At 49.7% G+C, this 24,305-nt stretch overlaps 1 protein-coding gene across 2 annotated transcripts in view; it reads right to left on the reverse strand.

Moving 5' to 3' along the window:
* ELFN1 (extracellular leucine rich repeat and fibronectin type III domain containing 1) overlaps positions 1-24,305 on the reverse strand; it is a 101,908-nt gene that overhangs the window by 65,132 nt on the left and 12,471 nt on the right. For both annotated transcript variants that reach the window (XM_058035802.1, XM_058035801.1), the window contains exon 2: positions 15,731-15,843. The gene's annotated coding sequence lies outside the window, so the exon portion shown is untranslated. The remainder of the gene's footprint in view (positions 1-15,730; positions 15,844-24,305) is intronic.

Below are 24,305 nucleotides of genomic sequence, written 5' to 3' on the forward strand. Positions count from 1 at the left end.
AAGGAGGAGCCCAGCATCCACAGGCTCTGATCTGTGCAGCTCAGATTTTTCAGTGTACAACTAAGGGCATCCCATGGGGCAGGGGAAGAGAAATGCTCCAAAATAACCATTCTCCCCTCAGAACATGTTCACTGGAAACGTTTATATTTACCCTTCAGAAAAAAAAAAAAATTCCTGATTTTTTTTTCTTTAAGTTGAAAGAACATTTTCCAGTTCAACTCTTGTTCTTTCAAGTAGAAATGTTCGGTTTTCTTTAATGACTCCTTTTCCCCCCACTACTCTGCTTTTTACTTAGAGTTTAAAAAAAAAAGGAGATGAGGAAAGGAAAACTAACAAAACCAGAATGAAAATTTTTACATGAGTTTCAAATAACTTGAAAAAAAAATTTTTTTTAAGCTTTATAAGTGATTTTGAAGGATGCAAGAGCTTTCAGCAAACTTTTTTATGTAGGTCAAAAAAACTTCTTCCCAGGATTAAAAAAAAATTTAGCCTAAACAAAAGCCCTTAGTGTGGGTGAAACAATGTGCACCAGCTCTCTATAAAAGCTTTGCCACAACTGCCTGTGTAAAAAAATCACAGAATTATAAAATCATAGAAGAGTTTGGGTTGGAAGGGACCTTTAAAGGTCACCAAGTCCAAAGTCCCTGTTTGCCAGGGACACCTTGCACCATCCCAGCTTGCTCAATGCCCCATCCAACCTGGCTTTGAGCACTTCCAGCAATGGGACAGCCACATTTTCTCTGGGCAACCTCAGTGTTTCACCACCTTCATTCTAAAAAACTTCCCTTTATTTAATCCAAATTGACTCTCTTTTAATTTAAAACCATCACCCCTTGTCCCACCACTACTGACCCTGCTAAAACATTTGTTGTGCCACAGTGTCAGCCTGGACAGAGCAAGGAGCCTTGGGAAGTGTACTTGGTTTGGGACAAAATGGCAAAAAATCAGAGAGAAAAGAAGTGTGATTCCTGCCTCCCTTTAAATAATAATTACAGAAAAGAGCTTATGGAACCAGACACATTTTCCTTCAAAAGATAGTTAACACTTCATTTTGCTCCATCCTTTTCTGAATACTTCTTAGAAAACACAAAGGCTTTAAACAAAAGGTCATTAAGAGATAAAGAATTGAAGCTCTTCTTGCAAGAATGAAAGGAGAAGGCATCTTGACATTTTTAACGGGGTTTTTTTTTCCCCCCCTCTTTTCCAAACTCAAAATTAATCAACATTGATTCGATTTCACACGCATAAGCCTGTTTTGTGGAAGTGGCATTTGCTGACAGAGAGCTGTTTGGACAAGAAAATTCCAGCCAGAGGAGCACACAATATGCTGCACACCATTAGGGCACACAGGCTGCAAGGACACTGGGCTCCCAGGGTTCATAATAAATCCTCTCCTTTTTCTGGGTCAAGAAACTCGCAGCTGTCTGGAGGTTATGCTAACACGCCAGGGTTTGGGGACTGATGTCGAGATCTGAGGAATTCCTGTTGCCTGGAATAGAAACAATGAAATTGTTCCAAGGCACCATTTATTCCCAGGTGCCTGCGAGCTGTCATTTCTGGGGAAGATGAACAATTTGAGAAGATCTGATGTCTTCAGAAATAATTCAGCAAGGCAGGATTCATTCAGGTCCCCGGGTCAGAAATGAATGGGACTCGTGTGAGTCAGAGGAGGACAGGGGGCACCTGAGCAGCCTCAGCTCTCCAAAACCAGGTGAGCCTGAGCAGGGGCACTGACAAAGGCTCTGAGAGGCTGAACCTGGAACAGAGAATAGACAGAGCTAAAGAATAAAGCAGGGATTTATTAAAAGGCCTCAATGGACCCACCTTGGGCAGCACAAGAGCCCAGCCAGGGCTACACCCAAGATGGTCACAAAATGGACAACCAGTCATGAAGTTTCACACTTTTATAAGTTCTGGTCCATTTGCAAATTGGGGTTTATTGTCCAGTTACAGCTTTGGGTTATGAAGTCCCATCCTCCTTGTTTGCTCCCCTCAGTTCTTCATTGTTTATTCTTTTGGTCCTGAAGTTTGTAACAGTTGTCCTTGGTCTCAAGCTGGAAAAGGATTGTTTATTCTAACTACCCTGTGAAGAGAGCTTATTAACACTTAATATAAAGCTCAGAGCTACACACCTAGGCAGCAGAGAACCTGAGAAATATGAAAGTTAAAGCTTAAGGCATCAGCCACAGGTGCTGCAGAAATGGGTGTGAGCAGAGAGCACCAAGGGCTGCAGCACTCTGGGGCTGGCAGGTACAGCCCAACATGGTCTTGAGCCTTGTGCTACTCCAGCAGCCCAGTTCCCCCATAAATGCCTGCTTTACCTCACCTCCTTTCAGTCCTAGTCAGGAATTCTAGACAGGGATTCGCTCAGTGGGAACAAACAAGCCGTGCTATGAACCGTGGGGTATTGCCCTTAGGCATTTGATAAAGAGCTGTGAGACACCTTGAATGTGCCACAGCCTCCACCTGCAATGAGGGGTCAGAGGTGGAAGGAACAGCATGGAAAAAATCACAGGATCATTAAGTTTGGAAAAGACCACCAAGACCACTAGACGCTATCACAGAGAACTGCCCACTTCCCCTGTGACACACCAAGCCTGGGTACCAGAAGCAGTCCTGCCTCCCTGCATCCTGCCCTGGCTGGCACTCACTCTCCTGCTGGCATCCCACTGCTTTGGAATGCTCTGGGTCCCTGTATCTGTGTCAGGGAGCAGAGAAAATGGCAAGGGAAAAGCAAACAAAGTGAATGAGGAAAGCATAACAAACCCAGCAGAAAAGTCTTCCCACGCCACTCTGTGCTTTCAAGTAAATGAGGCTAATTAACTAATTGCCTAAATTATTAGGGCTATTTTTACCCTTGTATGAGGGCTTGGCGTTATTGCCAATTTCTTAAGACTCAGCGCTGAACTCTCAACTTATCAGGGAGTTAATGAAGCAAAGCCCCTGGAGAGGGGACCCTCAGGGCAGAGCAGCTGCCAGGCCAGGGCTGGGCTGGGGCTCAGGTGGGCACCTCTGCAGCTGCGAGGGAGCATCTGCAGCAAAACCACCCCCTGGGTGCTGCTGTTTAACACAGAAGTTCAGAGCTGTTTGCTAAAATCTCCCCTGCCCCCCAGTAAAGGATTCCTCTCCATCAGCTTCCCACTGCAGGCAGGATGAGATTTGGAGAAAGATTTCACACCTGGGCGACAGGAGGGGAAGGCTGATGGCTGCATGCCAGCCCTGGCTCTGTGGAACCCATCTGGGCACACCCGGAGTTGTAATTTTGGGCAACAGAACCACCCTGCACTAAAGGAAAGGGCTGATCCACCTGCTGCAGCCTCACTGACCACACTCCCTGCCCCAAACATGCAGGAATCCACCCTGGCAGCAGCTCCCTCCTTCTGCTTTGAGAAAATGCTCTTTTCTTGGGGTTTGTAAGAAATCTAGATGTTTTCTCCTCGTCAGCTAAATGCCAGCCTCTGAGCTCCCTGGTGGCAATCTCAGTTAACTCCATCACAATCCCCCAGTCATTCTGGCTGAAGAGCTGGTCCCCTCAGGAGCCAGAAGACTGATAGCTCTCCTTTCCTGTAACAAATCTCACCTATCAGCTCTAATGAGGTGACATTTCAAGCCTGCCTCTTCTCTCAGCACAAAGTACACAACAATTTGGGGTGCCAAGTCTCTCGCAGGCGTGCAGGTGACAGCCTGCTGTCCTTTGGATGCAGGAGGGAGCTCTCCTGTGAGTTATCTCCAAGATTATCTTCACTCCTGGACCAGCTTGGTGTGGCTGAGTCCTGGAGACCTCCAAGCGTGGAGATCTCAAGGCCTTTTCTGGCCATCAGTAGTGGAGCTGTGCCTCACTCTCAGTGCCCATCTCCTTCCCAGTGCCCAGCCTGAGCCTCCCAAGCTGCCTGTGTGCCCTCTGCCCCCTGTGAGGCTGCTCTTGGGGAGGGTTTGGCTCTGCCACCTCTGCAATCTCTGCCCAAGCAGCTGTAGTTGTTTCATGCTGCCTTTCCAACCTGGATCCTGCTGTCTGGCAGGATGAGGAGTCTCTGGATGCCCTGGTATGTTGGTCTGACAGCGCTGGTGAAGGGAACCAGCAGTGCACATCAAACCAGATTGAAAAAAGCCACAGATTTCTTGGGTCAGCTCTCCCCAGGCACTTGTGCCTCCCAACAGGATCTGGGCCCCTCTCTCTCAGCTCTTTGGGTGAGGGTCAGTGAGATGAGGAAGGAGGAGCAGATGGGTGGTAGCCACTGCTCTGCTCAGCAGTGCAAGAAGGGCATCTCACAGCTCTGCTAGCAAGGAAATATGGCTCACCACAATTTTTGGTATCTTTCTACCTGCAGGCCCTCTCCCCAAACTCTGGTCACCTTGCTTGCTGAAAAATCCCATTTTGGTTGGAGCTAGCCAGCTTGTGCTATTGAAAAATGCCATGTTTGACTAGTCCAGAGTGGAACCTCTGTCAGATCAGGTTCTTTCATCTTAGAGAAGATTAATCCTTTCTCCTGTCTTGTCAGGGAAGCACAGAGAGCCATTGTTCCAAAGTTTTGTAAATATAAAGCAGAGATTATGGTCCCTGGGGTGACTTGGCAGGAAACCTCACCATTTTCAAGGGCCTTCCTGCGTGTGAAATGGAAAGAGCAATGCTGCCCTGTAGCTCCCTGTTTGCAATGTACTTAGAAATTCTTGAATATCTGGCACAAGACATGCTGTATTATCTCCTGCCTCATCTCCTGTGTATAAAGCTGGCAGCCTGGTCAGGGGAATTATTCCAGATTTGTGCTCTCCAGAAAACAGCCTGACAGGAAGATTTGCAAGTCACATCCCCCTGCTCAGCGTCATCTCCTGCCCCACTGCTCAGGAACCCACCAGAGATGATGGAACTGGGGCTCCCCAGCCTGGGGACTGCCCAAGCAGGAGCTGGCAGGCAGCTCTCACTCCAAGGGCTGCTCACTGCCCGCTCCCATCACTCTCAATGCTCCCACCACCTCAGCCACCACTGCAGAGAAACCAGATTCTGCCCTTTCACACCCAGGGACCAGCAGGGAAACTGGGCGACACTGGGGAGCCCAGGAGAGGTCAGTCCTGCTGCAATATTTACAATACAGCAGAATACCTTGGTTTCTTCATTACCTCATATAACAGTGGAGATGGATGTCAGGACACAGATATTTCCCTACTGCTGGAGGCATTGGGGCAAAAGGAATAAAAGCCTGTTTTCAATTTACCAAGTGAGATTTGCGCATTTGCAAGTCAGATTAAATTTCCCAGGTTTGCCTTCTGCATGTTTTATCCACTAACACATTTGCATAGATTTAAACACAATACAAAGCTGCAGACACCATCAAAAGAGGCTGGAGGGGAAAAGGGCAGGACAAGCTTGTCCTTTTCCTTTAGGCTTATGGAAGATTCTGTTCCCAGAGGTTGGAGAAGGGGCATTGCCAGGCTGGAGCTGTGCCAGCCCCTCACCTGAGCAAGCACTGAGACACAGCAGGAGCCATGGGAGACCTCAACAGGTGGGTCCAGGGCAGGGCTTGGCACTGGTGGGGCTGGGACAGAGCATTCAGCAACCCCAACCCATGCCAACAGCACCTGAGAGAGCAGGATGTCAGCTCAGAATTTGCTGCCAGAAAGTGGAAAAATCCCTTGGATAATGCCAAAGTTTCATGGGAATGCCCCACTGGTGGTCTCTGCACAGGTACAGGTAAAGCACAGTTTAAACACACACTGGACAAAGAGAAATCATGTTAGATTATTAAATTCCCCATGTACCTGCAGGAAGTGGAGAACAGATCCTGCTCACCAGAGCTGTGAAACATATTCACCTGTTGCAGGAATTAATCCTTTTTTTTTTTTTTTTACTAACAGAGAGTGGCAGAGCTGTGCACACAGAAATCCTGTCTGAAATGAATCCCTGATAAAGAGGAAGCCAAGTTGAAAGGTGAGTTTTACTACCTGCCAAGGCTTTGGGTTTTTAAAGGGTGTCTTGTGGAATTACTTTATTAGCAAGCTATTACAGGTATAGATATCAAAATGCTATGCACAGCAAGAAAAATCATGAAAGTTTTGAGATGGGAAGGAAACACACAGAAAAAAATGAGGCAGAAGAGGAGAAAAGGGGGAGAGAGGAGAAGCAGTGATGTGCAGAGGGGATGCAGGCTGGTAAATGATGGAGGAAATAGTGGAAAGGGGTTGGAGAAGAGAGCAGTGAACAGTAGAGTTGGAAGAACAGAGAAAGATAAAAAGAGGAGGAGAAAGGAAAAAAGAGATAAATGAGGGCAAAGACCAACTCATCATTTTGCAATTCCACCCCGGTGGAGAGGAAAATTGATGTCTGGAGCTTTTTTATGGCCAACCTCCTGGGCATGGGACAAAAGACAAGTTATTACCCAACCCCAGGTCAGGTCTGTAGCCTGCCAGCTGCCTAGACACATTCAGAGAGCCCAGGAGAGCTGTAAATCAAGGGGGCCAAGGAGATCAAGAGAGGCTGGGACCAGGAACAGCAGTGAGCAATACAAGCACAGGAGAGGAGCAAACCCAGGAGCAGCCAAGGAGTGCCCAGATCAGAGGGCTCTGCCCATCTCTCCTTCACGCCATTCCTAAGGACAGCACTCCCTCAGAGATGCAAGTCCCCCTGCATTTCCTCCTGATTTCTCTTCCTATTGATTTCCAAGCCCTGAATACCATTTATTTTTGCTTGCTTGATTCACTCATTCATTGAATAAAGGCTTCATCACTATTATTATTATTATCCCCGTCATTGGGCTCCTCATCACACATTATATTATTTGCATTGCAGAGCTGGAAGATTTCAGGTTGAGGCAGGAAATTTGCGCGAGTTGTTATTACTGCAATCAGATGAAGTGAGAATTGGATCGGCCGAGGCTGCCAGAGCACAGCTCTCCCAGCAGGACACCCAGGCTCTGCCCAATCAGGGAGAGCTGCTAGCTCGATCTGCAGGTCCCACCAGCAATTTTGGACTTGCCTTTGGTGTCCCACCTCTCCCTCCCATCCCACCTCCCAGCCCCGCCAGCTGCCGGCAGAGAGCGGGGAAACGCATCGGGACAGGAGGGCGAGGAATCAGAAAGGACTTGGCGAGATTGCACATTTTCTGCCTTGCTGCTGGTATTTATTAGACAACAGAAAATAGCTATTTTACCATCTGCCTCGTAAAAAAAAAAAAAAAAAAAAAATCCTCATTAAATTAATGGAATGTGCAGCTGCTGAACAGAGTGTTCCTCTCGCGGCCGCCTCCCCATTAGCCCAGCACTTGCTGGAGCAGGGAATCAGGCTGCCAAGAGGAGCTGTGGCTAACTCCAGCTCGTGTGGCGGGAGAGGACGGACAGACAGACGGCTCCCTGCTCCTCCCAGCCCCGGGGTCATGCCAGGGGACCTACAAATGCCCTGTGGCTGCAGACAGGGTGAAAGCGCTGCCTTGCTCATGGTGCATCCCCCTTCCTGCACACAGCCCTGTGAAGGGAGCCAAAGGGGTCAGCTCAGCAGGATGAAAGTGCCTCCTTTTGCCCAAGCAGAGCATGATCCAAACTCCAGCTTGAGGAGATCAGTGTTGCTCAATGTCATTTGTTGAGAAAGGCAGGGTTTGCAGGCCAGTGAGATCCCAATTTCCTGGCCTCTGCCACCTCAACATGACCTAGTCCATCCTTCCCAATCATCCATCTCTCCATCTCTTCATCTCTGAGCTCCACTGAGCTGATGTTTGCCCTGAGGAGTTCAGCTGGGATCCAAAGGAAGCCCCAAGCCTGGCTGGCTGCACAGCCCAGAGGAGTTCCTGCACACAAGCCTTTGTTTTAGCTGAGAGGAAACCAAAAACAATGAGCCAAATCCCAGCAAGACAGGTTCACCATAAACCCAAGGTCCTGAATGATTTTAATGATGCTGACAGAGAGAACACAGCCAGTCTTACCCATTCATTTCTACTGAACAGCGCTGGAGGGGTTTATGTGAACCTTTTCTTCTGATGCTTGGTGGAGCCTGGGCCGTGTTTGATGGTGAAGTGATGTCCATGGATATTACATGGGGCTTTGGGGAGCAGATCCACCAGTTTGCTCTGCCAAACTCTCCAGGAGGTACCAGACACCAAACCATGCTGCCTTGGCTCACTGCCCCACCACTTCATCACCAGCACCTCCTGAAGAGCTTTATCTACAGCTGCTTTGGGCCCTGCAGTTCTTCTCCTTAGGAAATAAAGTCCTTTGTGAGTTCCCTCAGCACTGCCGACGTTTCAGGATCGCTGCAGCATAATCCACATTTAATCCTCAATTGTGTTTCTGCAGCTAACCCCTCTGCTAAAGCTGGGGAGCTCCAGAGCTTGCACTGCTCCTCTAAAGCTGCAATCCCCTCCCTGCTGCCCTCTCCTCCTCTTTCTAGGAGGATTTTCTGCATAGATGTTTCACCTAGGTGAGATTTTACCTGTCCTTCCCAGGGAATTTCTTCTCTTAGCTTGCTCCTTCAGCATTTACAAAGGGGAAAGCTGACCTTGGGAGACAGGTCCAGCTGCACAGAGGTTGCCCCCATTGTGTCTGTGGTGGGAGCAGGAGAGGGATCCCTGGATTTCAGCAAGCACAGGGAAGGTACAGGACTACAGCATGTTGAATCACCTCACGCCGGAATAAATCCTGACATAATAAGCCCTAATACTGCCAAAGAAACTATTACAGTCAGTTACAGAAATAATCCACATTGAAAATCGGTGCAAATACCTCTCCCCAGTGGAATAACATGGCTCTAGAGGATCAGTTCCAGTCAAAGATGATAATTTCATGTTTACCCAACAGATGAGGGCAGCTCCAAAAGTCAAATGTTTGTTGCCAAAAAATCTCTGCCTAAGTGAGATTTTGCCACCTCTCATCAAAGAGTTGCTTTAAAAAGCCATGAGCAAGCACAAAAGGGAAGACCATGAAAGGCAGAGATCAAATCAAAGTCCAGAAGGCTGCTCTGACTCTCTCTTACACCACTGCCTTCATTCCTATCAATCCAATCAATTTGCAGCAGCAAGGGCAGAACAAACACCAACCTGATTGCTTCTTTAGCAGAAATGTTTGGGTTTTCAGAGCCTAATGGCAAAATTTCTCCTAGCCTTTGCCTGTGTTGCTGCTGATCTCAGGGATTTTAAAGCAGAACCTTGTCTGCAAGTCGCTGGTTTATCTCCAGCATCAGCTGGTTGTGTTTTCAGGGCTGTAGGTGTCTTGGCACGTGTGGATCTGGCCAGTGGTGTGCACACGCTGCCTTGGGCACTCGTGGCAGTGCTACTCTCTCACAGGAACCTGTGACACAGGACCACCAAGCTGCTGAGCTTCCTGCTGGAGAGGCTCACAGGTTGGTTCAGAAAGCAGGTTAGCCAGAAAGACATAGCAGAGTAGCAAAAAAACCAGGGGCTGTCATTTTTTCCTTGGAAAAACATTTGCTTTCTTTGGAAAAAAAAAAAAAAACCTAATTTCACAGAAACAAACAAACACACACCCCCAAGTCCCATTAATTAAAACTTGAAGCCTGTCACAGGGAATTCTGATAAAAACGTTGACATTTTGCAAAGTTGCCCTTGGACAAATGATGAGCACAGAGAGCTCTGAGACAGGGAGGCTGTGGGAAGGGACTCTGCGCTGGGGAAGGACATTCACCCTCCTGCAGTCAGGTGTGCTGCTAACGCCGGCACGTTCCTCATGCGTTTGTCCTTCCCCTGCCCACGTGCACCCTGCATTGCACGGGGGCCGTGGCAGGCCTGTGAGAAGGCCAGGAGAAGGTCGTGTGGCTGCACGCAGGGAGATGCAGCGTGCCCCGGGCAGGCTGAGCGCGCACGGCTCTGCGCGCTCCGGGTGCCGTTTGGAAAGGAGGCGCTCTGTGTGTCTCCTGCTGCTGGCACAGACACCGAGCTGCAGCACTTCACAGAGCCCAGCACACATTTTTACAGAGGCCCAGGGTCAGGGGTGCTGGCTGGAGCAGCCAGAGGTGAAGCAGAGCTCTGAGATTTCAGGTTATTTGTTTGTTCTGTGGGAATCTATGGAGCCGCAGGTTGACGCAGCACCCGCAGGTCCCCAGGACACCTCCAGTGCTCAGGGCCTCACACAGCAGGATGTTTCCACCTCCTGAGTCAGAAATGCTGGTGCTGAGGCTCTCTCCTGCTTAGGAACATCCTGATACATCACCCAGGCTCAGGTCTCAGCTGCAGCCCTGCTCATGCACACACGGACCCATGGCCACCTCATCATCCATCCACACCAGAGGAGACAGACAGGGAGGAAAGACCAGACCCATGGCCACCTCAATCATCCATCCAAACCAGAGGAGACAGACAGGGAGGAAGGACCTCACCCTCCAGGTCTGCCCTGGGGCTGATCTGCATGTGAGGAGCCGCTGCCTTTGAACACCACAAGTCTCATCTCAGCACCATTTCCCCCTTGCTCCATCTCCCTGCTTCTGCCGTGCCTATGGGAGCACTCGGTTCACACCAACAGATCTGAGCGTCCCCGGATGATTAAAGGAAGCTCTGCCTTTCAAATCGCTCTGATTGGGGTTGACGGCTGTGTGGAATTGGACACTTGGCTCTAATGATGTGTGAAAATCTCCCTGCTGTGACCCGTCCTTCCAGCTGTGGAAAATAAGGAGAAAGGCGGAGGAGGGGCCTTTCAGTGGGAGTCCCAGATCAGACAGAGGTTTGTCAAGCTGGACAGTCCCTCTGGGGCTCTGCTCAGTGCCTGTGAGAGGCTGGGAGAGGTGGCCCTGCCTCACAGAACTGATGGGGATGTGTGTAAATGTGTCACCACCGGTGGCAGCAGATGAATTGGGGTCCTGGTCTGGAGCAGGTCAGCATGACCAAAGCATCTGAATCCAGCTCACTCCCAGGCAAGGAATGCCTGCCAGTTTCATGGGTGGGCTCCCTCCTGGCTCTGCCTGGTCCCACCAAAATTCCCACGCTGGTGTTGGGGGATATGATTCCAGTCTGAGGTGCAGCTGGTGTGTGCAGGCTGCCATGGCACAGCTGCTCTGCTGGAGCATTGCTCTGGGCTGTGACTCCTCTGGTGAGGCTGTGTGAGCTGGATCCAGCCCCAGGGACAGGCAGGCATGACCAGCCTGCAGCACAGCACGGTGGCTTCAGTCGGGTCCCTTGGGCATGGTAAGAATCGTCTCAGTGAGCAAACCACGCTGTCCCTGACACACAGGGGACACAGCTGACACCTCCTGGGCTGAGTCTCCATCACTGCTGCTGCCAGGGGACCAGCCAGCAGATCCCTGTCAGCCCAGCCCGTTCAGTGCCTCCTGTCCCCACCACCTTCCCCTGTCATTAAATCCCTGACGACACCTGGATTCAAAGCAAATCTGGCCATACACAGTCTAATCCTCCCTCTCCAAACAAATTGGCTTCTTAGAGGCCCTCCTCGCTGGGATTCACTGTTCTGTGGCAGAGGGGAATGTCCAACTGAGCTCTGAAACAAAGGATGAGTTTCCTCAGGGGCTAAACAGAGGCACGGAGGGGGGAGGCCGGAGGTGTCCTGCAGCGAGTGACCCTCAATGTGACATTGATGGCTCTTAATTCCTAAGCCTGCTTTGGAAGGATTGCAGCAGATCCAATTTAATCACTGCAGCCTCTTCATCTCCCCTGTCTCAGCTCAGGGAAACGTTATGCATTCTCCTCCACTGCTTTTCTCCAAGAACTGGCCACCCTCCTCTCCCTCCAGCATCAGCCCCCCGAGCCCTTCACCTGCTGCACGGTGCAGGGCTGCCAAAACCACAGCTGCCCTCGGCCTGTTTACTACCACACAGCTCCAACAGCATTTGCCTAATTTCCTGTGCCTGTGGGAGGACTCGTTGTGCTAACGAGGGGCACAGCTCCCTGCAGGTGCACCCACCACCTCCCCACAGCCGTGCATAGCATTAAACATTTAAGCGCTTGTCAAAACGTTGTAACTACCTTTTTGTCTTGTTCCATTAGCTCCATTTCCAAAGGCCACCGCTGGAACTACTGAACATTTATTTCTATTGAATCCAGCTTAGAAGTTATGATCTGAGGAAGAGGGAGACAGGACAGTATGTTCTGCGGCACCGGCTTTTCCCCACCACCGCTCAGCTGAGACACGCTGGCCTTTGAAATATCATTTTTATTCCTACCTTAGAAAAGCTAAAATAAAGAGATTGACTCTTCCATCTGCTTCATTTGCCTCTGCTGTTTAAACAAGGCACATAAATATCAGTCAGGTGGCTGCCCTGTGTAAGTTTTGGGGCTGTGTGTTTAAACACCCCACACAGTTTGGGGTACCAGCCGTGTGAGCTGGATTTCCTCCCCAGGTGCAAAATAAAGTGTGGTCATTACATGATTTTCCTGTTGCTAGAGAGGCACATACAAGAATCTTCCTCCCTCACTGCATGTGCATGAACAATGTCTTATTATGCAAATACTAGGAGTATTAGACAAAAAGCACAGAAGAAAGCCAGTGGAGCCAGCAGTTTAGAGGGAGTGGAGCATGGGCGGGGTGGGCTGTAGGGATCAATGATCCCCAGGTTTGCTTTATGTTCACTTTATCAGTGAGAAGTACAGAGCAAGAGGGAGTTGCATGGACACCTGCAGCCCCCAGGGACATTGGAGAGATGCCCAACACATCAGCCCTTGGCCACAGAATCCTGCACCAGGGTCACTGCAGGGCTGAGCATCCCCAGGCAAACCCCACGTTTGCATGAGGGAGCTGGGCTTGCTGCAGGACAAGGAGGCTGCAGCCAAGAGCTTCCCCTCCTTCAGGGTGAAAAAAGGGAAATCTAAAGCCTTCTTAAAGACTTCCCCGTGTTTAAGTTCCTTGCTATTTAAAGCCGTGTGAGAGCCCGAGAGTTCCAGCCCGGCTGCCTGTGCCTGGGTGCTTTGCAAAGTTGTAATCCCCGCTAGTGACATCACGGGCTGTTGCCATGGGGATGTCACAAACTCAGAGCTGTGACTTCATCACAGCAGAGATGGGCAGCGAGGGAGGCAGTGCTTCCCAGTGCCTCTGGTAATTAGCAAACTGGCATGGAAAATGAGGATGAAACACACAGGACAGGGACATAAAACCATTTAGCAAGTATCGTCTACTGGAAAGCATTCCCTCATGAGAAAGCGCCTCCTTAATGTATCCTGAGCTCTTAAATAACCCACAAAAGGCAGGGAATAAAATAGAAATTATAGTGATTTGTTTTATTGGGCATTTCATTGAGTAATTAAGAGGGTAATTATGAGAAGGAACATTAAAAGGTGTTACTCTCAGCCTTCATCCTGCTTTAGAGGAGCATCCTCATATTGAATGTGCAGCATCATCCAACACTGTCCTGTGCCAGCTTGGGTTTCCCTGCAGGGAGGAAGGCATGCATGGATGTGGGAAGGGGTGAAAAACATCTCCCCCATGGCCTGACAGGATGCCAGAGCTCTCCCAAGAAATGCAGGGTGGGAGCAGTACGTTGCAGGGAGCAAACCCCACTTTGATGTTGTCTCCTAGCACGTGGTGTCAGGCACCTTGTGCATTGTGTGTTATGCAGGGGGAGGCTAAAGGAAAAACTGGGGAGAGATCAGTGTGGTGCAAAGTATTGATGGGGCACCACAGCCAAGGCAGAAGTGGCAGAAAGCTGGAAATCCAGCTGAAAATTCAGCACAAAGGTGACCCTGCACCATGAGGGCAGCTCTCATCCACCCCCCTTCTAACACCCATCCCCTATTGTGTCTCCTCACCTTTGGAAAATACATAAATACATACAGAACTACTTGTTTAACTAATCCACACCCAGACAGGACCCAGCACCGCCCAGCAGACACAACTCAACCTAAGCTGCATCTCTAAGACTGCCAGTATTTCCCATCCATGAGGAAACCTTGGAGTTGGCCAGCACATCCATGAAACACATCAGTGAAACAAAGACCTACCCAAGCCCCAAAATCTGCAGCTCCTCAGTGAAACAAAGACCTACCCAAGCCCCAAAATCTGCAGCTCCTTTCTGACCCCAGCACATCCTGCTCCACTCCATTTACCCACCAGCACAGACACACTCCAACAGTGTGGGACATCAGGCGCCACCACAGGCTTCCTCTGGAGTCCATGTCACATGCTGGGGACCCCAATGCTCAAAATACTGCCACCTTCTAAGAGGCCTCAGGTGAAATCCAGCCTCAGCAACAGCAATTTGTCCATGTGAAGTCCCCAGAGGTCACTGCAGGGAGCAAACGTGGTGATAAGGGAATCGCAAGCAGGAGTGATGGACACGATGAGGAGCAAGAGCTTTACCAGAAACAATGACTCCCACAGGACAGGCATCTATAAACACTGAGATGACAGATGAGCTCATTCCCACTATTTCCTCAAACCACTTGCACAGGTGGCAAAGCAAGCAACCAACCCACCCAGATAAATGAGAAACCTCAACCTGCAAGATCGCAGTGCTGACCACTTACTAAGATTTAAGCAGCCCTTGGGTCCTTGTTTGCTACAAAACATACATTTAGGGAAGCTTGCTGGAGAAGGCTGGCATGTTCTAAACTGGCCTCTGTTTTTCTCTCTAGGGAGAAAAACCCTTTTTTCTCCCTAGGGATGGATATGACAGCTATAATCCAGTTGCTATGCTGGATTTCAGGGACAGTGGCTTGTCCATGTTGAGCCCAAAGCATCAGACAACTGTCAGTAAAATTCACATTCAGAAAGCCACCAACCCTCCCTTTTCTTGTCCTGGGAACCACAACTCCCCTCCATACTCCCCTGCTCACGGGGAGCAATTTCCATCCTCTTCAAAAGAGAGTAAAACCAGCCTTTTGGCTCCTGGCTGGCCCTTCCAGGCACGAGAGCAGCTTTCTGGGAGACTCGAGCGCTCAGCACAACCCTAAAACAAGGCTCCTGTTTGAAGTGCATGGATTGAGGCTGGATTAAGAAAACCCAGGAGGAGCGCTTAGCTCTGCTCCTGCTCTAAAAAGGCTGCTGAGCAGCAACAGCAGCCAGCCAGCACAGCTTCATCCTGCTCAGCCCTCCATGTGATCCCTTCCAAGGGCCGGGGAAGCAGCGATTTCGTATGCGCGGTTTGATGTGATCCGGGAGCAGGGAATGGCAGGGCTTGTGCTCAGCTTCCCAGCGCTGCATGAGAACCAGAGAGGAGCTGAACCAGGAGAAGGGAATGGCAGAGTGTGTGCTCAGCTTCCCAACGCTGCATGAGAACCAGAGAGGAGCTGAACCAGGAGAAGGGAATGGCAGGGCTTGTGCTCAGCTTCCCAACGCTGCGTGAGAACCAGAGAGGAGCTGAACCAGGAGAAGGGAATGGCAGGGCTTGTGCTCCGCTTCCCAACACAGCAGGAGAACCAGAGAGGAGCTGAACCAGGAGAAGGGAATGGCAGAGTGTGCGCTCAGCTTCCCAACGCTGCAGGAGAACCAGAGAGGAGCTGAACCAGGAGCAGGGAATGGCACGGCCCATGCTCAGCTTCCCGATGCTGCCAGAGCATCCAGAGCAGAGCTGATCTGATCTGGTTCTCACTAAGAAGGAGGATCCCTCCACAGGGACAGGGAAAGAACAGCAAACACAGGACAAAACACCACCATTAACCCCCAGTAGAGCCTGAAGAGCCTTGCACTGCTTGGGCGCAGAGCAGACACTTATCTGTGGCTTGAGACGTTTAGAGAATCCCTTCTGAAGTTTCCCTCTTGCAAACACCTTATTTCCCCCCTCTAATCAATGCTATGAGCAAGCTTGGTGCAACACAAATAGGGAACAGAGGATGAAACAATTTTCCAGCCCATACCTGAAGGTGCATCCTTCTTTTCTCACCAAGCAGCAGGGAGGACGTTGCTGTCTCTCGGTAATTTTCCAACATCCTGTGTTGCAGGTAGATTTATGCACTGATCATAGTTGAAGCTGTTAATAAAAAAGTGCAAAGAAAACGGATTTTACTGTGAAGTGCAGGGCTGCTTTTCTCCCAGCTTTGCATTATCATGACTTCCTCCTTTTTTAATCTTTTTTTCTGTGATTGACCATGTTTGGGGTTCAAAGCTTCAAAAATAAATCGCGGATCGTCTTTCATCTACTATGCATGAGAGAGTCAGAATCATTACATGGTTTAAATGGATATTTTGGGAGCAACTCTGGACCAAGCAGTTCCTGCTTTAACTGGGAGCCAGAGGGATGAAGCTAATTTGCAAATAATGTTACATGCTGGTTTTGCTTGAACGCAGGGAAAAGCTGCAGTGGCTACTTGTCATTCTTTGTGAGAAATTGAACAAAATGGAAATCAGTTCACTAGTTAAAAAAGAAATATATATATATATAAAAAAATCTGCAGCAGACCAATTTCTCCCGCATCAGGGGAACATCCCAGGACTGCAATTAAGCTGTGGCTCAGCACGAACCCTACAGCTGCCTGAGCACTGAGGACAAACACACCGGCCGTCCTTTTCCTGGGAGCAGGTTTTTAATTTGGTGAACTGCGAGCTTTTCCACAGCTCCACTTGAGCCACTTCTTCCTCAGGCAGTTCACAAGTCAACTTTCCCCTTTAGCATCACTCAGGCCTTCCCCCAGGAGCAGGGAGCTCTGGATTCTGCTGCACTGCACCTTCACAGGCAATCACCTATCGATGACTTTGTGGCTAGTGTCTACAAGGGGAAGCAGAGGAGCTAATATAATGTAATTTTCCATGTTTACTGCATTATTACAGTGGTTGAATCTGCTGATTAGTTCCCTTTTTTTTTTTTTTTGCCATCTCATCCTAAGCATCCCTTTTATTTTTGCCCTGCTTATCTGCATAGAGTCATTTATTCACATGGCTGCTGTAACAGCAAGCAGGGCCAAAGCTATCATTTCTCCTCCCTCTCACATTTTAATCTTGCAGACCTCAATCTCTGTGATACTGCTATTATTTTGTCCATATCTGATCTAACTGAAACCTGCCATTATTCTTTTTTTTTTTTTTTTTTGCCTTAAAAAGAGAAAACTAATCTGAGCAAAAGATCATGGTGGCTGTGGCACTAATGATCCCTGGCATTCCTCCTTGCAATGAACCCAGTGCTGGAACAGAGAATGTTTGTTTCCCTTCTCTCTACAGAGCTGCAGGACTGACCCCTCATGCACAGGCAGCTCCCACGAATAAACAACATTGCCCCAATCTCCTGGGGGATCCATTTCTCTGCCAACTATCTCAGCAGCTCTTCTTATTGTCTTATTTATCCAAACAGTGGAAAAACAAGTCAAGAGGAGCCACTCTTCAACAACATGACTGTTACTGGTTTATTCAGATTTGCTCCCCTATGAGCTAGGGATGGGGCTCTTGCCCCAGAGGTTATTAACTGAAAAGAGAGTGGGGAAATTTCCTGTAATATGAACAATAACAGAAAAAATGCTCTTCCTTCCTCTTCTTTGACGATCATGGCAATGCATTTTACCCCCTGGGCTCCCTATTGCTTCCCCCCTCCCAGCTCTGAGTGTCACCCCAACTGGAGACCATCCACTGAAGCACCAAGCCAAGATGCTCTGCACATGCCAACCACATCAGCCAGAAAAGATTTACTTGGGAGAGGCAAGGAGATGAATTCAGAGATCCCTCTACTCCCTTCTCCTGCATCCTGGGGCTTTTCAAACAGTGGTTGCTCACTCAGTGTTCTCACTTCATGTCCACAATCTGCGCCCTCACTGTGGTTTGTACCTAGGCCATGCTCTTCATCTCTGTCCAGAGACCTCCATGTGCCCTCCCTTCTCCCAGGAATATTATAAATAAATCAGGGGCCACGTTCAGCTCCTGGTCTGTGATGCAAGCAGGGATGTGGAACTGTTCAAAGACAAACAGCACAGGCAGGGCACAGGGTCTTGCCTATCCCCTGTCCAAGATTTACACAGACGAGACTTCTGGAAATCAAACTGAGCCCTTCCTCACATCCTCTGCTGATTGGAAAATCCCTTGCTCACAGAACCCACATCTGCCCAAGCTGTAGCACTGCAGGACCCTGAGCATTGCTTGGTCTGCATGCACCCCAGCGCGTATTGTATTCACTGTTAATGAAAGATTAAATGTGCCAAAGAGCAATATTAATTTTAAAGCTACTAATAATCATCAGCTGTCCCTCACTTCACCTCACAAGCTTGAGAGCTGTAATGAAAGAGCAAATTCCAGCTCCACCAGAGCATCTGTAAGCTCTGGTCTACAGCCCAGCTCTGCAGCTCAAGGTCCCACAGGCATTTTCTGCAAGTAGTGAGGACCCTCAAAGATCTTCTAATGTGAACAACCATAAATAATCTGAAATGGCAAAAAAATAACTGTTACCCTTGTATTTGAAAAGCAGGATTAAAACAAGCCTCCCAGCTCTGCAACACCAATTTGACTTCTCTGTGCCAGTCTGCACCCCTGTGATCACCCCAGGAGCCCAGGTTTGCTCAGCAGCATCACAGCAGTCATTAGATGGTGATAATTTAGTTCCAAGAAAGTTTGCATGTCCAAATGTATCCCTTACCCTCCTCCTCCCCGGGAAAATGCAGCTCCTTGCAGGAGCAAGAGCCAAAGAAAAGTCACAACAGACTTTTGTCCCAAACCAGTTCTCATAGGACAGGACTGTCCATAAGATCACACAACACCCACCTCACCTCACCTCCCAGAAGTGGCATTTTCTCCCACCAGAGGTGCCCCATCAGCACCAAAGCAGGGCCATTTCTGCCCTGGATCCTCCAGGCACTCACAGGACGAGCAGAGCAGGAAGGAGCAGCCCAGGCAGGGGCTCTGTGTGTCAGAGGGGCACATGTGCAGGGACAAAGCATCCTTTGCACACCAGCAGCCTCCCTGCTGCCTCGGCACATCAGCACCGCTGGTGAATCACATCTCCTTTGTATTTCACTTGGAGGAACAGGGAGAAAGACGTATTTCACAGAGGAGAGTCACAAAGAGGCCCACCTAGGAAAATGGGTTATTTTTGGCACTAAAATCCCTTTCCTGTGAAGAAGAGAGGGAGGCCCAAGAGACTGAAGGAGCTGCTGAAGCCCAGAGAGGAACCTGGTAGCAGAGCCTGGGGCATAATTCAGATATCAGGGACCAGCAACCAGGACTAAGATCCACATTTAAAGACTGCAGACCTGCACTTCACCACCTGCCTGCCCACCAACCCTGCTGTGAGCCATGCCAGAGCGAGAAGGTAACCAGGAGCACTCTGCTTGCTTCCACAGACCTTTCCCAATCATGCAAAGACCTGGCTCTTCATTTGAGTGCTAATTCTCACTCTCTTTCAGCCCAGTTTTTTGCAGCTTTTCCACAAATCCAGAATACATTTGAGCGCTCAGCACAATGCTCAGTGAGAAAATCGTATGCTACATTTCCGCTTGGCATGAGTTCGAAATGGTTAAGCTGTTAAGCCCTGAAAGGGAAGTTTTAAGAATACCGTGAATAAAAGAAGCCAAAAACAAAAATAAACCAACAGCAGCAAAATTAGAGCGTGGCATAAAGGAACCATTTGGATGGATCCTTTTTTCCCCAGAGAGATGGTGCACGCTGGCTGCTCCAATGTCAGGATCTCTGCAGTTGTGTAGCACTTGGACTTTCATTACAATGGCAGGGAAACAAATGTGCATCACTAGCATACAGGAGAGAGAGGAAGTTTTCCTAAGCTGTCATCAAATCCTTTACAAACTTCTCTAAATGGCCACATGATCATTGAGGGTCCCTTTACCCCACTCTGTCCCAGCAAGGGAGATGCCATCAGAGCAGGAAGGGGCTGCTTGACGCACACATGAGGACAGGCAATGGTCCAGGGTGGGAAACTCCACCTAGAAATGCTTGAATATCCCCATTTTCCAGATCAACTCTTCCAAGGAGAAGCAAATCCTGCCCCAATGTGTGTGTCACACAACACAACCCCAGCGATGCTGCTCTAAGGACAGCAGGTTCTGCCCAGAGTGTTCTGGGGACGGGGGGGGGGGGGGGCTCCTCACCTTCTCCCAACCCACCCACAGTGCAGTGACAGCTGGGTGGCCCCTGTGTGTCCCCTGTGTCACTCAGAGGTCCCTCCTGAGCTGTGCCTGGCTTTGCTGCTGTGCCCAGACTCAGTGACTTGTGCAGCCACTTACTGGGCTGAAGGACACAGCTCAACCATTTTACACCGATTTTTGTCACAAAATGTGATACAATGCCGGATCAAAAGACCTCCCAGAATCCGTACGTGTGACAGTGTCCCACTCCAGCTGTGATACAAAGCATTAAGGTAATGACAGCTGCATTCATGCCTGCTACTTTTAGGTCCACCCAGCCCAGAGCAGCTGAGAGGAACAAGGGCTCTCTTCCTCCCACTCCAGCCTCCCCTGAGCCACTGTGAAGTGTTTGCTAATCAAAGAGCTCCTGCAAGAGAGCCCTCCTACCCGGGAGGGCCTGCATCAGAGACATCAGGTCAGGTCATCCACAAAGGTAATGGTGGGGCAAACATCATTCCTGAGCACATCCGTGTCTGTGCACATCTGTGCAGGGGCCAGGCACGCTCTGGGTAAGAGCATCTCCTGTCCAGCTCTGTGCCCTGACCCAGCTGCAGCTGGGAGTGACAAAGCAGAGGAACAAACAGCCAAACCCAGCCCTTTCCTCACGCCCCACAACTTCTCCAGCTCAGGTCCTCGCTCCTCCTTCTTTGTGAAGTGCCAGAGGATCTCACACTGGGTCTGCAGCCACACGATGAGGCCCATGAGCTGCACCCCAAATACCTCTGCTCCCCCTGAAGGCAGGAACTGAGCGGGCAGCCCACCCCCCATATCCACCCTGGGAGGAGTTCTGAGACTTGTCCAGACAAAGCCAACACTGGCAAAAGTCCTGCTTCAAAAGAGAAACTGAGCTGCACAGTCCCAGAGTCCTCCCCTCCCGGTTCACCTTCCTCCACAACTGTGAAACTGCACCCAGGGTGGCAGGGCAAGGTCACAGCACCCAGCTCTGCCAAAGGCCCCTGCGACTCTGCTAAAGCCACCACAGGCTGGAGCAGCCCTCGGGCTGCACTCAAACACATCAAGCATTCAATTCTCATCTAGGGAGCTGGGGAACACCAGGAGAGCCTGGAAGACAAGCAGTTGTGTTATCAGGCATTCATCATCAGGAACGAGAGCACACAACTCAACACGAGTGTCCTCCACTGCCTTCAAGGGCACACGCGCATTGAAATTCCCAGCAGACTCAGGGATCTTGTTTGCCCTTCCATCACAGCCACGGCCAGAAGCTCTGAAGGCTTTCCAGGCAAACCCAGGGGCTCCACCAGCACTGCCAGCCTTGGTTTGCACCTGTGCAGTGCTCTGTGGATGCTCCTGGGAGAGTGATGGAGGGATTTTTGCTATTTATTAATTAGAAGAGCAGTTTACATACTTAAAATCTAAAGGTAGAGGAGATTTTGCTTTTATTTGTTTTCCTTCTTTTATTTCTAAAGTGTTCTAATCATCAGAACTCCTTGCCACAATGAACAACTAGGCAGTTGTCATGTTACCTCAGATGTATCATGGCAAACAGCTAATCCTGTTGGTCATAAATCATGTCCCTTTCAATCTCCATTATATAGCCAGAGCAAATTTGTTATGATGCATGTGTCATTACACACCAATGCCTTTCCATTATCATATAACTGGATACCCCCAAGGTTTGTAATTTGCAGTATAATAGTAATTTTTAAAGAACCATTGATAATCAATAGCTCTCAGCATCACTGTCAGGATCATTTGCAAAACAAATAACAACACTCATCTCTACCAACTTTACAGGAGGGATATTTAATCCCCATGAACTGCATTATATGATGGATAAGCGAGGAATCCTAGACTATGTATCATGTATTTTCCTTGGATTAAATATCACTTCAATCAATGTTGCTCCCAGCTGTACAATGCTGTCTGTGTTTTCACTGGGCAATGCTGAAGTATTGTTTTACAAATTGACATCAGCTACAGTGCTGGGCAACAAAACCCCAGGGCGGGTGCGAGGAGGGGGCACGGCCAGGGGCAAGGCTGACGCGATGCTCAGGGCAGCAGCAAGGCAAGGCTGGGGGCACAGGGGGCTGCAGGACCCCCAAACAGGGCAGTGCTGCACCCTGACCACCACCCTGCTGTGATGGGGTGAGCACAGATGGCTCTGAGCAGGGCAGAGGTGATGCTCCCTCCCTGGAGGCTGCACACACACACACAGCCCTCACCAGGAGCCCTGGTGGGCAAAGACTGAGCCCAGCAACCAGGCATTCTGCCCAAATTCAGCCCCATGTGCCCCTTGGAGGCCAGGGCACCCACAGCTGCTGCCCCTGGTGCAAGGGGAGAGGGGACACACCCTTTTCTCTCCCTTCCCAGCAGAAGCCAGGAGATGGAAAAGGCTTAGAGGACTATCCACATCCATCATCCATCCCTCCCAGTGTGGGTTTGCCTGCACAGACCTGCCCTGGACACCCAGCACAGCCTCTGTGCCAAAATGGAATGAGCAGCAGGAGGAGGTGCAGCTCTCAGCCCCGGGTCCATACAGAGCTGGGGTTTAACCACAGCAACTCCACAAAAGTGCTGTGTAGGGTCAGCTGAGAGGGTCAGCCACTGCCTCACCATCCAACAGGGCAACAAACAGACTGCACTCACTGCTTTACCTTTTCCTTCAGCACGCAGAGGCTGGAATTTGGAAGGCAACTGCATCCCAACCACCCTGCCCTGGCTGTGGTCAGTCTGTCCATCTGCATCCAAAGTCCTGACAACCTTTAATGCAGCTTTTCCATTTAAAAACAGGGGCACAAGCAGCCAGACCCCATGCAAGCAGTGCATGGAGAGCACTCCCAGGGACATCCCTGGCCTTGGGCTCCCTAATGAACATCTCCCAAGTCAGATCAAACACCTCACCTGTGCCTCAGCAGCCTCACAAGCAGCCAGCCCCAGTGACCTGTTGCATGGCCAGCAGTCAGGCAGCACCTGCACCTTCCCTTGCAGATGGCTTTCTGAGGCATTAAATCCACATTTAAATTTCCTACTCAGTTCTGCCTCTCCAGAGCTCTCCAGCAGAGCCCTATCTCGCTCCTTGCAGCTGGAGACACCTTTAGCAAAATCTCCAGCTCCTACTGATGTGGAAAAATTCATGCATTTCTCTCTCCTGGTGTAAGCACGGGTCTGGCATTCACAGCACTTCCCAGAGATAAGCCCCAAATCACTCATCACTAGAAACCCCACACTTGGGTGAGGGCAGACACAGCTGGGATGAAAAAAACCCCACCCCTGGGCCCTAACTAAACACTTCAGCTGCTGGAGATTACACAATCCTATTTAGTTATACCAGAGAGCATTTTTCACAGAGGAAACATCGTCAATCTGGCTCTAGGAAGCCAGTCAAATAAAAAATTTTGGAAGGAAGAGGAAATCCAGCTTGGTTTGGTTCATTTTTAGAGACAAATGTGGTTTAGAAATGGGATTAGCTGGGGTGTCCTGGCACCTCAGCTGGGCTGTGCACTCCTGCAAGCTCCTGGCTGCCCCAAGGAAAATGCCATTAAAGAAAACACAGCTATTTTTAAAGCCAGAAGGACAAATTCTCCTCCCAGTTACACCAGTGACCTTGTGACTCTCCACAAGGTTGGGCAGGCAGAGCTCTGATTTGGGGCTATTTTGAGCATCCTCCAGGCACCCAGCAGGCAGAAAGCACCAAGGAGCAGGATAAGGCCCTTGACTCCAGATAGACCCAACCTGTTAGGACAGCGATAACTTTCACCAAGAATAAAATAACAATTTGCTTTTTAAGTAAAAAAACTCTAAACAACATCACCACTTCCCCCACATGCACATGGGCCTGAGCAGGGCTGGTGCCACCCCCACTCATTCACCACTCATGCACACGTGGTACAAACTCATTCAGGGCTCTTCTGCAGATGAAATATTTAAATGGTTTATACTTTGCTATCCTTTTTAAATAAGATGGAATCACCATAAACAGACTTGAGCTGACTTGCTCTCTCTCTCCACCTTTTTTTCCTTTAATATTCTCCCTGCAGTTTCATTAGGCTGCATCCAGAGTGATTCAGGAGCTTCCTGGGCACAATCCATGCTGGCAAATGGATGGAGCCCCCTTGGGTGTTGCAGATATTGCAGTGGGATGGGGAAGCAGCCTGTGCTCTCTAGAGCAAGCGCACGGCCATGGTGTGACTGAGGGGATGTCACACATGAAGAGAAGCAGAGCCTGGGCTTTCCAGTCTGTGTGTGACCAGCTGGGATGAGCACAACCTGCCTTGCCATCCGACCCAGCCTGTTAGTGCTGCCCTTCCCAAGGGAGCAGCCGCATTTTAGCTGTGGTGACACCAGCAGGAGCAAAACCCAGGGCAAGCTGTCAGACAAGACATGGCCAACATGCAGTGTTGCTGCTGATGTGCTGACA

The sequence above is a fragment of the Melospiza georgiana genome, chromosome 16 (assembly GCF_028018845.1).
Source record: "Melospiza georgiana isolate bMelGeo1 chromosome 16, bMelGeo1.pri, whole genome shotgun sequence".
Classification (NCBI taxonomy): domain Eukaryota; kingdom Metazoa; phylum Chordata; class Aves; order Passeriformes; family Passerellidae; genus Melospiza; species Melospiza georgiana.